Below are 7,500 nucleotides of genomic sequence, written 5' to 3'. Positions count from 1 at the left end.
AGCATGTTATGTGAAAACAAATCAGTAAACCAAAACACTGACAGAAACGTGGCTCGTGGTGTGATTCACGCTTTTCAGTGCGGAGCTTCTGATTAACCAGGTTTTGTAAAAATAAATTGATGAAGCAAAACAGCCACCAAAATGTGGCTCGTTGGTCTAGGAGTATGGTTCTCGCTTAGGGTGAGAGAGGTCCCGGGTTCAAATCCCGGACGAACCCTTTAGAGTACATTGACAAAGGAAGGTACCTGGTAACGAGAGATCCTGTTTAAATCCAAGATCAGTCCTTTACCCAACGTGGTTTGGGGTGATTTACTGGGAGAGTTGCTCTTTTCGTCAAAACATGTTATGTGAAAACAAATCAGTCAACCAAAACACTAATAGAAACGTGGCTCGTGGTTTGATTCACGCTTTTCAGTGCGGAGCTTCTGATTAAGCAGGTTTTGTGAAAACAAATTTATCAAGCAAAACAGCCACCAAAATGTGGCTCGTTGGTCTAGGGGTATGATTCTCGCTTAGGGTGCGAGAGGTCCCGGGTTCAAATCCCGGACGAGCCCTTTAGAGTACATTGACAAAGGAAGGTACCTGGTGACGAGAGATCCTGTTTAAATCCAAGATCAGTCCTTTACCCAACGTGGTTTGGGGTGATTTACTGGGAGAGTTGCTCTTTTCGTCTAAACATGTAATGTGAAAACAAAAAAGTCAACCAAAACACTAACAGAAACGTGGCTCGTGGTTTGATTCACGCTTTTCAGTGCGGAGCTTCTGATTAACCAGGTTTTGTAAAAAAAAAATTCATAAAGCAAAACGGCCACTAAAATGTGGCTCGTTGGTCTAGGGGTATGATTCTCGCTTAGGGTGCGAAAGGTCCTGGGTTCAAATCCCGGACAAGCCCTTTGGAGTACATTGACAAAGGAATGTACCTGGTGACGAGAGATCCTGTTTAAATCCAAGATCAGTCCTTTACCCGTTGTGGTTTGGGGTGATTTACTGGGAGAGTTGCTCTTTTTGTCTAAGCATGTTATGTGAAAACAAATCAGTAAACCAAAACACTGACAAAAACGTGGCTCGTGGTGTGATTCACGCTTTTCAGTGCGGAGCTTCTGATTAACCATGTTTTGTGAAAACAAATTTATCAAGCAAAACAGCCACCAAAATGTGGCTCGTTGGTCTAGGAGTATGATTCTCGCTTAGGGTGCGAGAGGTCCCGGGTTCAAATCCCGGACGAGCCCTTTAGAGTACATTGACAAAGGAAGGTACCTGGTAACGAGAGATCCTGTTTAAATCCAAGATCAGTCCTTTACCCAACGTGGTTTGGGGTGATTTACTGGGAGAATTGCTCTTTTTGTCTAAGCATGTTATGTGAAAACAAATCAGTAAACCAAACACTGACAGAAACGTGGCTCGTGGTATGATTCACGCTTTTCAGTGCGGAGCTTCTGATTAACCAGGTTTTTTTTTAAATAAATTGATGAACCAAAACAGCCAACAAAATATGGCTCGTTGGTCTAGGGGTATGATTCTCGCTTTGGGTGCGAGAGATCCCGGGTTCAAATCCCGGACGAGCCCTTCAGAGTACATTGACAAAGGAAGGCACCTGGTGTAAATCCAAGATCAGTCCTTTCCCCGACGTGGTTTGGGGTGATTTACTGGGAGAGTTGCTCTTTTTGTCTAAGCATGTTGTGTGAAAACAAATCAGTAAACCAAAACACTGACAAAAACGTGGCTCGTGGTGTGATTCACGCTTTTCAGTGCGGAGCTTCTGATTAACCATGTTTTGTGAAAACAAATTTATCAAGCAAAACAGCCACCAAAATGTGGCTCGTTGGTCTAGGAGTATGATTCTCGCTTAGGGTGCGAGAGGTCCCGGGTTCAAATCCCGGACGAGCCCTTTAGAGTACATTGACAAAGGAAGGTACCTGGTAACGAGAGATCCTGTTTAAATCCAAGATCAGTCCTTTACCCAACGTGGTTTGGGGTGATTTACTGGGAGAGTTGCTCTTTTTGTCTAAGCATGTTATGTGAAAACAAATCAGTAAACCAAAACACTGACAAAAACGTGGCTCGTGGTGTGATTCACGCTTTTCAGTGCGGAGCTTCTGATTAACAATGTTTTTTGAAAATAAATTGATGAACCAAAACAGCCACCAAAATGTGGCTCGTTGGTCTAGGAGTATGATTCTCGCTTAGGGTGAAAGAGGTCCTGGGTTCAAATCCCGGACGAGCCCTTTAGAGTACGTTGACAAAGGAAGGTACCTGGTGATGAGAGATCCTGTTTAAATCCAAGATCAGTCCTTTACCCAACGTGGTTTGGGGTGATTTACTGGGAGAGTTGCTCTTTTTGTCTAAGCATGTTATGTGAAAACAAATCAGTCAACCAAAACACTGACAGAAACGTGGCTCGTGGTATGATTCACGCTTTTCAGTGCGGAGCTTCTGATTAACCAGGTTTTGTGAAAACAAATTGGTCAAGCAAAACAGCCACCAAAATGTGGCTCGTTGGTCCAGGAGTATGATTGTCGCTTAGGGTGAGAGAGGTCCCGGGTTCAAATCCCGGACGAGCCCTTTAGGGTACGTTGACAAAGGAAGGTACCTGGTGACGAGAGATCCTGTTTAAATCCAAGATCAGTCCTTTACCCAACGTGGTTTGGGGTGATTTACTGGGAGAGTTGCTCTTTTTGTCTAAGCATGTTATGTGAAAACAAATCAGTAAACCAAAACACTGACAAAAACGTGGCTCGTGGTGTGATTCACGCTTTTCAGTGCGGAGCTTCTGATTAACAATGTTTTTTGAAAATAAATTGATGAACCAAAACAGCCACCAAAATGTGGCTCGTTGGTCTAGGAGTATGGTTCTCGCTTAGGGTGAGAGAGGTCCTGGGTTCGAATCCCGGACGAGCCCTTTAGAGTACGTTGACAAAGGAAGGTACCTGGTGACGAGAGATCCTGTTTAAATCCAAGATCAGTCCTTTAACCAACGTGGTTTGGGGTGATTTACTGGGAGAGTTGCTCTTTTTGTCCAAGCATGTTATGTGAAAACAAATCAGTAAACCAAAACACTGACAAAAACGTGGCTCGTGGTGTGATTCACGCTTTTCCGTGCAGAACTTCTGATTAACAATGTTTTTTGAAAATAAATTGATGAACCAAAACAGCCACCAAAATGTGGCTCGTTGGTCTAGGAGTATGATTCTCGCTTAGGGTGAGAGAGGTCCTGGGTTCGAATCCCGGACGAGCCCTTTAGAGTACGTTGACAAAGGAAGGTACCTGGTGACGAGAGATCCTGTTTAAATCCAAGATCAGTCCTTTACCCAACGTGGTTTGGGGTGATTTACTGGGAGAGTTGCTCTTTTTGTCTAAGCATGTTATGTGAAAACAAATCAGTCAACCAAAATACTGACAGAAACGTGGCTCGTGGTATGATTCACGCTTTTCAGTGCGGAGCTTCTGATTAACCAGGTTTTGTGAAAATAAATTGAGGAACAAAAACAGCCACCAAAATGTGGCTCGGTGATCTAGGAGTATGATTCTCGCTTAGGGTGCGAGAGGTCCCGGGTTCAAATCCCGGTCGTGCCCTTTAGAGTACATTGACAAAGGAAGGTACCTGGTAACGAGAGATCCTGTTTAAATCCAAGATCAGTCCTTTACCCAACGTGGTTTGGGGTGATTTACTGGGAGAGTTGCTCTTTTTGTCTAAGCATGTTATGTGAAAACAAATCAGTCAACCAAAACACTGACAGAAACGTGGCTCGTGGTATGATTCACGCTTTTCAGTGCGGAGCTTCTGATTAACCAGGTTTTGTGAAAACAAATTGGTCAAGCAAAACAGCCACCAAAATGTGGCTCGTTGGTCTAGGAGTAGGATTCTCGCTCAGGGTGCGAGAGGTCCCGGGTTCAAATCCCGGACGAGTCCTTTAGAGTACGTTGACAAAGGAAGGTACATGGTTTAAATCCAAGATCAGTCCTTTACCCAACGTGGTTTGGGGTGATTTACTGGGAGAGTTGCTGTTTTCGTCAAAACAAGTTATGTGAAAACAAATCAGTCAACCAAAACACTGACAGAAACGTGGCTCTTGGTATGATTCACTCTTTTCAGTGCTGAGCTTCTGATTAACCAGATTTTGTGAAAACAAATTTATCAAGCAAAACAGCCACCAAAATGTGGCTCGTTGGTCTAGGGGTATGATTCTCGCTTAGGGTGCGAGAGGTCCCGGGTTCAAATCCCGGACGAGCCCTTTAGAGTACATTGACAAAGGAAGGTACCTTGTGTAAATCCAAGATCAGTCCTTTACCCAACGTGGTTTGGGGTGATTTACTGGGGGAGTTGCTCTTTTCGTCTAAACATGTAATGTGAAAACAAAAAAGTCAACCAAAACACTAACAGAAACGTGGCTCGTGGTTTGATTCACGCTTTTCAGTGCGGAGCTTCTGATTAACCAGGTTTTGTAAAAAAAAATTCATAAAGCAAAACAGCCACTAAAATGTGGCTCGTTGGTCTAGGGGTATGATTCTCGCTTTGGGGGCGAGAGGTCCCGGGTTCAAATCCCGGACGAACCCTTTAGGGTTCGTTGACAAAGGAAGGTACCTTGTGACGAGGGTTCCTGTTTAAATCCAAGATCAGTCCTTTACCCAACGTGGTTTGGGGTGATTTACTGGGAGAGTTGCTCTTTTCGTCAAAACATGTTATGTGAAAACAAATCAGTCAACCAAAATACTGACAGAAACGTGGCTCGTGGTATGCATCACGCTTTTCAGTGCGGAGCTTCTGATTAACCAGGTTTTGTGAAAACAAATTTATCAAGCAAAACAGCCACCAAAATGTGGCTCGTTGGTCTAGGAGTATGATTCTCGCTTAGGGTGCGAGAGGTCCCGGGTTCAAATCCCGGACGAGCCCTTTAGAGTACATTGACAAAGGAAGATACCTGGTAACGAGAGATCCTGTTTAAATCCAAGATCAGTCCTTTACCCAACGTGGTTTGGGGTGATTTACTGGGAGAATTGCTCTTTTTGTCTAAACATGTAATGTGAAAACAAATCAGTAAACCAAAACACTGACAGAAACGTGGCTCGTGGTATGATTCAGGCTTTTCAGTGCGGAGCTTCTGATTAACCAGGTTTTGTGAAAATAAATTGATGAACCAAAATAGCCACCAAAATGTGGCTCGTTGGTCTAGGAGTATGATTCTCGCTTAGGGTGAGAGAGGTCCCGGGTTCAAGTCCCGGACGAGCCCTTTAGAGTACATTGACAAAGGAAGGTACCTGGTAACGAGAGATCCTGTTTAAATCCAAGATCAGTCCTTTACCCGACGTGGTTTGGGGTGATTTACTGGGAGAGTTGCTCTTTTTGTCTAAGCATGTTATGTGAAAACAAATCAGTAAACCAAAACACTGACAGAAACGTGGCTCGTGGTATGATTCACGCTTTTCAGTGTGGAGCTTCTGATTAACCAGGTTTTGTGAAAATAAATTGATGAACCAAAACAGCCACCAAAATGTGGCTCGTTGGTCTAGGAGTATGATTCTCGCTTAGGGTGAGAGAGGTCCCGGGTTCAAATCCCGGACGAGCCCTTTAGAGTACGTTGACAAAGGAAGGTACCTGGTGACGAGAGATCCTGTTTAAATCCAAGATCAGTCCTTTACCCAACGTGGTTTGGGGTGATTTACTGGGAGAGTTGCTCTTTTCGTCAAAACATGTTATGTGAAAACAAATCAGTCAACCAAAATACTGACAGAAACGTGGCTCGTGGTATGATTCACGCTTTTCAGTGCGGAGCTTCTGATTAACCAGGTTTTGTGAAAATAAATTGAGGAACCAAAACAGCCACCAAAATGTGGCTCGTTGGTCTAGGAGTATGATTCTCGCTTAGGGTGCGAGAGGTCCCAGGTTCAAATCCCCGTCGTGCCCTTTAGAGTACGTTGACAAAGGAAGGTACCTTTTAACGAGAGATCCTGTTTAAATCCAAGATCAGTCCTTTACCCAACGTGGTTTGGGGTGATTTACTGGGAGAGTCGCTCTTTTTGTCTAAGCATGTTATGTGAAAACAAATCAGTCAACCAAAACACTGACAGAAACGTGGCTCGTGGTATGATTCACGCTTTTCAGTGCGGAGCTTCTGATTAACCAGGTTTTGTGAAAACAAATTGGTCAAGCAAAACAGCCACCAAAATGTGGCTCGTTGGTCTAGGAGTATGATTCTCGCTTAGGGTGAGAGAAGTCCCGGGTTCAAATCCCGGACGAGTCCTTTAGAGTACGTTGACAAAGGAAGGTAAATGGTTTAAATCCAAGATCAGTCCTTTACCCAACGTGGTTTGGGGTGATTTACTGGGAGAGTTGCTGTTTTCGTCAAAACAAGTCATGTGAAAACAAATCAGTCAACCAAAACACTGACAGAAACGTGGCTCTTGGTATGATTCACTCTTTTCAGCGCTGAGCTTCTGATTAACCAGATTTTGTGAAAACAAATTCATCAAGCAAAACAGCCACCAAAATGTGGCTCGTTGGTCTAGGGGTATGATTCTCGCTTAGGGTGCGAGAGGTCCCGGGTTCAAATCCCGGATGAGCCCTTTAGAGTACATTGACAAAGGAAGGTACCTTGTGTAAATCCAAGATCAGTCCTTTACCCAACGTGGTTTGGGGTGATTTACTGGGAGAGTTGCTCTTTTCGTCTAAACATGTAATGTGAAAACAAAAAAGTCAACCAAAACACTAACAGAAACGTGGCTCGTGGTTTGATTCACGCTTTTCAGTGCGGAGCTTCTGATTAACCAGGTTTTGTAAAAAAAAATTCATAAAGCAAAACAGCCACTAAAATGTGGCTCGTTGGTCTAGGGGTATGATTCTCGCTTTGGGGGCGAGAGGTCCTGGGTTCAAATCCCGGACGAACCCTTTAGGGTTCGTTGACAAAGGAAGGTACCTTGTGACGAGGGTTCCTGTTTAAATCCAAGATCAGTCCTTTACCCAACGTGGTTTGGGGTGATTTACTGGGAGAGTTGCTCTTTTCGTCAAAACATGTTATGTGAAAACAAATCAGTCAACCAAAATACTGACAGAAACGTGGCTCGTGGTATGCATCACGCTTTTCAGTGCGGAGCTTCTGATTAACCAGGTTTTGTGAAAACAAATTTATCAAGCAAAACAGCCACCAAAATGTGGCTCGTTGGTCTAGGAGTATGATTCTCGCTTAGGGTGCGAGAGGTCCCGGGTTCAAATCCCGGACGAGCCCTTTAGAGTACATTGACAAAGGAAGGTACCTGGTAACGAGAGATCCTGTTTAAATCCAAGATCAGTCCTTTACCCAACGTGGTTTGGGGTGATTTACTGGGAGAATTGCTCTTTTTGTCTAAGCATGTTATGTGAAAACAAATCAGTAAACCAAAACACTGACAGAAACGTGGCTCGTGGTATGATTCAGGCTTTTCAGTGCGGAGCTTCTGATTAACCAGGTTTTGTGAAAATAAATTGATGAACCAAAACAGCCACCAAAATGTGGCTCGTTGGTCTAG

At 44.0% G+C, this 7,500-nt stretch overlaps 10 non-coding genes across 10 annotated transcripts; all 10 read left to right on the top strand.

Moving 5' to 3' along the window:
• Positions 1 to 482: 482 nt before the first annotated feature.
• On the top strand, positions 483 to 554 carry trnap-agg. The gene has a single exon. It is a non-coding gene; the product is annotated as a tRNA-Pro (tRNA).
• A 603-nt stretch (positions 555 to 1,157) lies between these two features.
• Positions 1,158 to 1,229, top strand: trnap-agg. Its single transcript has one exon. It is a non-coding gene; the product is annotated as a tRNA-Pro (tRNA).
• A 265-nt stretch (positions 1,230 to 1,494) lies between these two features.
• On the top strand, positions 1,495 to 1,566 carry trnap-ugg. Its single transcript has one exon. It is a non-coding gene; the product is annotated as a tRNA-Pro (tRNA).
• Positions 1,567 to 1,816: 250 nt separating this feature from the next.
• On the top strand, positions 1,817 to 1,888 carry trnap-agg. Its single transcript has one exon. It is a non-coding gene; the product is annotated as a tRNA-Pro (tRNA).
• Positions 1,889 to 3,838: 1,950 nt separating this feature from the next.
• Positions 3,839 to 3,910, top strand: trnap-agg. The gene has a single exon. It is a non-coding gene; the product is annotated as a tRNA-Pro (tRNA).
• Positions 3,911 to 4,160: 250 nt separating this feature from the next.
• Positions 4,161 to 4,232, top strand: trnap-agg. Its single transcript has one exon. It is a non-coding gene; the product is annotated as a tRNA-Pro (tRNA).
• A 250-nt stretch (positions 4,233 to 4,482) lies between these two features.
• Positions 4,483 to 4,554, top strand: trnap-ugg. Its single transcript has one exon. It is a non-coding gene; the product is annotated as a tRNA-Pro (tRNA).
• Positions 4,555 to 4,819: 265 nt separating this feature from the next.
• trnap-agg lies at positions 4,820 to 4,891 on the top strand. The gene has a single exon. It is a non-coding gene; the product is annotated as a tRNA-Pro (tRNA).
• A 1,598-nt stretch (positions 4,892 to 6,489) lies between these two features.
• Positions 6,490 to 6,561, top strand: trnap-agg. The gene has a single exon. It is a non-coding gene; the product is annotated as a tRNA-Pro (tRNA).
• Positions 6,562 to 7,148: 587 nt separating this feature from the next.
• trnap-agg lies at positions 7,149 to 7,220 on the top strand. The gene has a single exon. It is a non-coding gene; the product is annotated as a tRNA-Pro (tRNA).
• Positions 7,221 to 7,500: the final 280 nt, after the last annotated feature.

Source organism: Hypomesus transpacificus, unplaced genomic scaffold (genome assembly GCF_021917145.1).
Source record: "Hypomesus transpacificus isolate Combined female unplaced genomic scaffold, fHypTra1 scaffold_152, whole genome shotgun sequence".
Taxonomy (NCBI): Eukaryota; Metazoa; Chordata; class Actinopteri; order Osmeriformes; family Osmeridae; genus Hypomesus; species Hypomesus transpacificus.
The sequence above is the reverse complement of the archived record's forward strand: the minus strand, read 5'-3'. Positions and strand labels throughout refer to the sequence as shown.